This window comes from Poromitra crassiceps (genome assembly GCF_964638095.1).
Source record: "Poromitra crassiceps genome assembly, chromosome: 9".
Classification (NCBI taxonomy): domain Eukaryota; kingdom Metazoa; phylum Chordata; class Actinopteri; order Beryciformes; family Melamphaidae; genus Poromitra; species Poromitra crassiceps.
The window spans coordinates 11,790,520-11,798,019 of NC_139630.1; positions in this window are offsets into that span (position 1 = coordinate 11,790,520).

A 7,500-nucleotide genomic window follows, 5' to 3' on the forward strand; every position below is an offset into this window, starting at 1 on the left:
AGAGTAATTTAATTTATTTTTCCTGCTAATATAAACAGCCAACTTAGCTTGACCCAGCAGAAAATTGAACAATTGACACTTCTCACGAAGATTTCTTGAATATTTGTAACCCAGGATGAAACTCTGCATGGAGAAAACCTCTTCAAACTCCCTGAATAACCTCTCCAAAAACAAGAACAGAGGAATTAACCTCACACAGTCTAGAAAACAATGGAAAATAGTCTCTCTCTGAGGACAGAAAGGACAAGACTCAGTCACACTAGGATTTAAGACGCACACAAAAGCATTTACAGGCAACACACCATGTAAAACTCTCCACTGTAAATCACCCACTTTTTTTGCCAGCGGTAGTTTATAGAGCGATCTCCATTGAGGCCTCACCTCTGCACCCATTCCAAGATGAGACCTCCATGGTGTATCAACACGATCTGCCAACTTGGCCTTGTTTACAATCTTAACCAACAGCTGATACATCATTTTTCCACTTACAACATCCAACTTCACACCCGCAGAATAGTTCAAAAAAATACCAGAACATTCTTTAAAATCAGGGGTCAATGTGATCCTTGGAAAAGGATCAGAGTCCATAGGAGAAACAGAGCCCTGGCAATATGAGACCAGGAGATTATGTTCAGTCTGTGTGAGCTGTTCTCTCCATGCTCTAAGCTGGTTGGTGAGGAGCCTTTCTGAAAACACTCCCACCTTTGAAGCCAGCGCAGAAACAGTCTCCAGCCTGGGTCCACATAATCCAACCAACTGACCCACTGTGACGACACAGGAAGAGATTAATCTCTCCATCACTGAAGTTCCAAAGCCACTTATCATTTTAAAGCGTAGTCCATAGACGATGGGTTCATTCAGTAGCCAGTATAGTGAACTTTTACTTGGCAGCATATGCTTGTTGAACAAGTTCCACACCCTGAAAAGTCCTTGATAAAAAGCAGAAAGCCCACTCAGTTTCCGATTTTGGAGGTCCATCAAAAACAAGCTTTCGGTTAATCCTTGACCGCCAGCCCGACCCAAGAATGCCCGTGCTACAGGCCTCCACACCAAATCATCAGGCCCAGTCAGCAATCTCTGTATGTACTGTAGACGGAAGGCCGCACCCCTACTGGCCAGGTGAATCAGTCCTTGCCCTCCTTCCTCCTTAGATAGAAACAAGACACTCTGCGGGATCCAGTGAAGGCGATCCCAAAAGAAATCCACGATCACTGTCTGGACTTTTGCCAGGAGATTAACTGGAGGGTCAACACAATACAAACGGTGCCACAACATAGAAGCAATCAAATTATTAATAATCAAAACCCGACCTCGAAACGACAACTTAGGTAAAATCCACTTCCATTTCCTAAGTCTACCTTCAGCCTTCTCTAAAACATTTTCCCAGTTCTTAGCCACATTAGTGGAATCTCCAATGTAAACCCCAAGATATTTGATACCTCCTTTTCCCCAAGTAAGCCCCCCAGGTAAGCTAAGAGACTTTAGGCCATCACCCACTAAGAGAGCCTCGCTTTTCCCCCAATTTACTTTAGAAGAAGAAATCAACCCAAACTTTTCTACAGTACCAACTAAAAAATCAATATCACTCTGCTTTTGGACCAGTATCATGACATCATCAGCATAGGCCGAAAGCTTAACCACAGAGTTACCACCTGGGAGATTAAAACCCGAGAGCCGTGTTCTTAAAGGATGGGTTTTCCGTGGGGAATATGAATATATATTAAATCTCACGCCCCTAAGGTTTTCGAATCCGTTGAAATTTTTGAAATTGGATATTCACTGCCAGAGATATCAAGCATCTCTCACATATTTTTTGGGCCAGCCGACGCGTTTCGCGTCATCTGGCCTAAGTCCGCCTTGCGGAAGTCGTGCACCTATGAACTACAACTGTTGTTGGCCATGGTCCCGCCTCTAGAGGTCCTCCACGCCCCTTCAGAGGCCTTGACCAAAACAAAAACGCAGCCATCTTTTCAACCGCCTAGCCTGCTGTAGCTAATATTAGCTTCCCATAGTTCCTTGCAAAGAGACCATTATCTCGGGAACGGAAGCACTAATCGACACGGGACTGGCGGCATTGGAAAGCTCGTCAAATTTTACATCTAGTAGTAGGTGGGTTGAAGTAACGAAATCAACGCTGAGCAATGTACCCGTTTTTACACATTTTTACAGAAAATAGTTACAACATCAGATGCGCGTAACTCCTACGAAAATGCCTTAAAATGCATGAAATTTTTTTTATGAAGACATCTCCCGACATATATACTACCGTTTACATTTGGTGCAATTTGGAGGCAATTTTATTTTCAATTTATTTCTTGTTCTTTGTATATTTTATTGTCGAAGCCTTCTTCTTCTTCTTTGAGTTTTATGGCGGTTGGCAAACATATATGTGCATTACCGCCACCTACTGGAGTTTGATATCAGCCAAATGCCTGAGGGGTGGGCATAAAAACGAAGGCCACGCGAGCCCAGTGCATTGTGGGAAATGTAGTATTTCGAGTCCCCGCACCCGCACCTCCCCCCCACCACCCCCCCCCACACACAGAGTGGATTTCGGTTGATATCTCTGTGAGTAAACCTCCAATTTCAAAAATTTCAACGGATTCGAAAACCTTAGGGGCGTGAGATTTAATATATATTCATATTCCCCACGGAAAACCCATCCTTTAACTTGCATAAAAATGGCTCTAGGGCTAACGAGTACAACATACCGGAGAGTGCGCAACCTTGTCTCACCCCCCTCCCCACCTTAAAAGGCGCACTTAAACCACCGTTGATCTTAAGAACACTTTCAATGTCTCTATATAAAGCCTGGATCTGAGCTACAAGACCTTTGTTGAAACCAAAAGCAATGAGTGTTTGCCACAGGTATTCATGTTCAACTCGATCAAAAGCTTTTTGTTGATCTATGGAAATCAAACCAAGATCCAAACCCAATGAACTGGAGAGGTCCACCACATCCCGGACTAAAGCTATGTTGTCTGTAACCAATCTGCCAGGTACACAGTAAGTTTGATCGACCTGAACAACTTGCTCCATGACCGTTCTCACCCTGTTGGCTAATACCTTGGACAGGATCTTGTAGTCCGTGCAAAGAAGGGAAACCGGTCTCCAGTTTTTAATATCCTGCAAGTCTCCCTTCTTAGGGAGGAGGGTTAGGACTGCCCTTCTGCAGCTTTGAGGGAGCAAACCCTTCTTCAAACTGTCATTTAGAACCATAAGGAGATCTTCACCAACCTCCAACCAGAATACTTTGTAGAAGTCAGCAGGCAGCCCAGCAATGCCCGGAGCTTTTCCACCCCGCATTCCCTGCAACGCAGTACATAGTTCCACCAGGGTTACTTCATTCCCCAGCCCTTTATTGGCCTCCTTCGAAACCTTTGGCAGCTCAGCAAAGAAGTCCTCCGACACTTGCGGATTATCGTTGTGCTCCGACTTGAACAAGTCATTATAAAAGCTTGAAGCAAATTTACGAATGTCAGCAGTCTCCTGCAACAGCTGCCCATTATTTGAGCGCAACGACATCATTTGTCTCCTTTGTCCACTTTTCCTCTCCAGTCCAAAGAAAAAGTGAGAAGGAGCATCCATCAAAGCCACATTCTGAAACCTACTGCGTACCACAGCGCCCCTAGCGGAGACGCCCAGCAAATCAGCCAAAACAACCTTTTTGGCTTTGAGGTTCTCAATGTGCCCTCTTTCTCCTGTGGAGTCTGCAAAAGACTGCAAGTCCACTACTTCTCTCTCCAGAGCTCTTATAGACCTGGCCAAATCCCTGGAGACATTGAAAGTGTGTAAACACAAATTCTGAATTTGGCTCTTCCCAAAATCCCACCACTGTTGCAAAGAGCTGTATAGGGCTTTAGTTTTTCTAAACTTTAACCAAAAAAACTTAAAAGCATCTTTGAAATTCTGATCTGACAAAAGAGATGTATTGAAATGCCAATACGCGCTACCAGAATTAACATGTTTAATGAAAACAGAGCATTGCACCAAGGAATGGTCAGAAAAACCAACTGGACTTATAAAAGAACTTTTACAAACATTAAATTGATGTTTAAAGCAATAAATTCTATCCAGCCTGGCTAGGGACACACGATTATCCCTAATATTGACCCAGGTGTACTGACGATGACTTTTATGAAAACCCCTCCACACGTCACTCAGCTCATGAGTTTCACTCAACTTTAACATACAATTCTTAGAAGCCAAGTGTGGCTCTGGATGATTCCTATCAAGCCTTGGGTTTTCAGTGCAATTAAAATCACCCCCAAGAAATAAAAATTCATCTGACTTGCATTGTTTAATTACATCACTTAAGACATTCAAAAAGCAAAGTCTTTCAGTGCCTACAGTAGGAACATAAACATTAATGAAAACCACTTTTACTTTTTCAAATTCAGCCCTCACTTTTAAAATTCGTCCTGCAACCACTTCCTCAACAACAGTTTTATTGGGATTAAATTTTTTAGAAAATAAAATTCCAACCCCACCACTCATACTACTTTTATGACTGAGAAATACCTCCCCAGCCCACTCCCTCTTCCATTCACAAACAATATCCTCAGTGCTGTGAGTTTCCTGAACAAAGGTTACATTTAAATTTTTCATATTAACACATTAAGTGCCATAGACGACCTAACTCGTCTTACATAATCCAGCGCTTGAGTGCCAAGGACGAGCTAACTCGTCTTACATAAACATTTTTTTTTTTTGACGGTGGGACATCAATCAACCCCTTTTACATCTTCGAGATAACTATTGGAGCAAGAGAATGTGTATAATCTATTTTACCGACCACTAAGTGGCGACTGAGACAGAGAGAAAGCCACAGCCACGGGACCCGTGGACCAAAAGCAGCCGCCTCCCGCGGAAATGGCTTGGCGATTTTACAGTCAGAAACGAACGAGCCTCATTCTCATACTGTAGGCGGGGACGCTTCGCGCTGCTGCGGTGGGGGGTTCCAGAAATGGACTGGGTGAGCAGCATAAAGCCTAGAGTCGCACGGGGCTTAATCGGGGCTCTCAAACCCAAGAGACAGTGAGACCTATCCACACTCGCTGCCAGGGAGAGGCTGCTCAACTCGCTGAAAACTCCCAGCAGCACAGACGGAGGGAGGAGCCCGGAGACACACACACAGAACGGACAGAGATCCCCTCCCCCCAGAGCCGCGGAGCAACGCGCGAACACACACACACACACACACACACACACACACACACACACACACACAATACAGTATACAGACTCGCCCAAAGGCACCCACAATCACAGGCAGGTGACTGTTCTGCTGAATTTCACAAAACTGTGATTATCTCAGCTTGCTGTCTCATACGCTAAAACCATGCTGTACTCAACGGCTAATATCTACATAACTACTAACTCTGCAAACTAACTCTTTTAGACAGAGAAAGCACACATTCTATTAGTTATTTTTAGATGATTGGTGTTCACGAAGTCTTAACAGAAAAGAATCCTCGGCTGTTGTAAAATGAGCCAGAATCCTCAAAAAAAAAACTGGCACAACTTACCTACAGGATTGAAAAAATGGCTGGCACTCAATGTGTTAATCAAACTAAACAAAGCAGCTCTCTTTGTAACATCCCTAGCTCCATTGAGATTTAACGTGCCAATATTTAAACTACACACCAGAAAACAGGGATGTAATATCAGCACATAGAAAAAGAAAACTACAAAGACATTATTCATCAGAGCTTTTTTGATTTTTCATCTTTAACATTCTTGATTTCAACCTGTAAAACTCTTGCTCAGAGAAGCATGGTTTTAAACCTTAGCAGAATTCAGAAAAAGTTGTACATCAGGAAAATGCTCTTCGATTTTAATCCTTTGACCCTTAGTGTTTTGCAAAAACTTCTGTATTTTTTCAAAGGAATATCCACACTCTAAGCTCTCATCCATTTCACTTTCATCGTCAAGCCCAGCCCCCCCCCCCCCTTCTTCTGACTGAGATTGGGAGGATGAACACACTGTAACTTTCTTTGAAACTTTATTGTCTCTGCATGCACCTTGTGTGGTCTCTGTGATTTTTCGTTTTGTTATCCTAGCTTTCAAAACATCCTCATCCATGCACTCCTCCTCCTCCTCAAACACAGACTCTACCGCCCTGGCAGCAGCCTGTCCCACCCTGCTCACTTCATTCCTCCCAGGGCTCCCACTATCCTCCCCATGACTTTGAGATCCATTTAATTGTTCAACATTTGAACCTGTTTCTAAATCAGTTTGTGAATTACGTGTTCCTGTCTCCACAACATTTTCCTCCGTTACATTTTCATTACATTGTCTATCAGGGAGCGGCCCAGACGGTTCCGCCGAGCCCGGCGTCTTCACACCTGTTGCCACATGTAGCGGCCCAAAAACAAAACCTGATGCCCCAGTCACCGCACCTGACGGCCCAGGCACCTCCCGTGACGGCCCAGGCACCTCCCGTGACGGCCCAGGCACCGCACCTGACGGCCCAGGCACCTCCCGTGACGGCCCAGGCACCGCACCTGACGGCCCAGGCACCTCCCGTGACGGCCCAGGCACCGCACCTGACGGCCCAGGCACCGCACCTGACGGCCCAGGCACCTCCCGTGACGGCCCAGGCACCGCACCTGACGGCCCAGGCACCTCCCGTGACGGCCCAGGCACCGCACCTGACGGCCCAGGCACCTCCCGTGACGGCCCAGGCACCGCACCTGACGGCCCAGGCACCTCCCGTGACGGCCCAGGCACCGCACCTGACGGCCCAGGCACAGCCACACCTTGAGCCTTTCTTGCTGCTGCTGCTACTGCAGCAGCAGCAGCCTGTGGCTGCCGTTCCCCAGCCCTATCAGGGCAAGAGCGAATAAAGTGTCCCTCCAAACCACATCCAAAGCACTTCATATTCTCTGTGGAAACATGCATAGTATAATCAAAGCTATCCACTCTAAACTTGAAAGCGAGACTCAATTCATCTTCATTTTTATTAAGAATCATGAGCACCTGCCTACGGAAAGACATGACGTGCTTTAACTGGGGAGATTTACATCCAAGGGGAATCAGTTTGATAGGCGACACGAGTTTACCGTGCCTTGCCAATTCCTTCGCCAAAGCTTCATTTCTAATGAACGGGGGAACATTTGAAATGATCACTTTTTTAGCGGGGCTGACCAGCGCAAACACCAGGGTGAAAGTGTCTTTAATAACCACCCCGCTCTCAACCATGTGATTCACCTTATCCACGCTGTCCAAAAACAAAACCACAGCGTTGTTCATCCGGGAGGCAGACTTAATACTACCAAACCCGACAACCTCACCCACAGCCAGACTACATTCCTCCACACTACATCTAACCTCCGGAGCCAACTTGGCATGCCGACGCGTTAACGTCTCTAAACCGGAGCCTCCAGCTTCTGCCATGCTGCCTGCCAGCAGACACTGGCAGCTGGCGCTACCAAACCACCCCGAAACCCGTGAAAGAAACAATAAAGCAAGAGAACACCAGTGCGCACATACACCAGA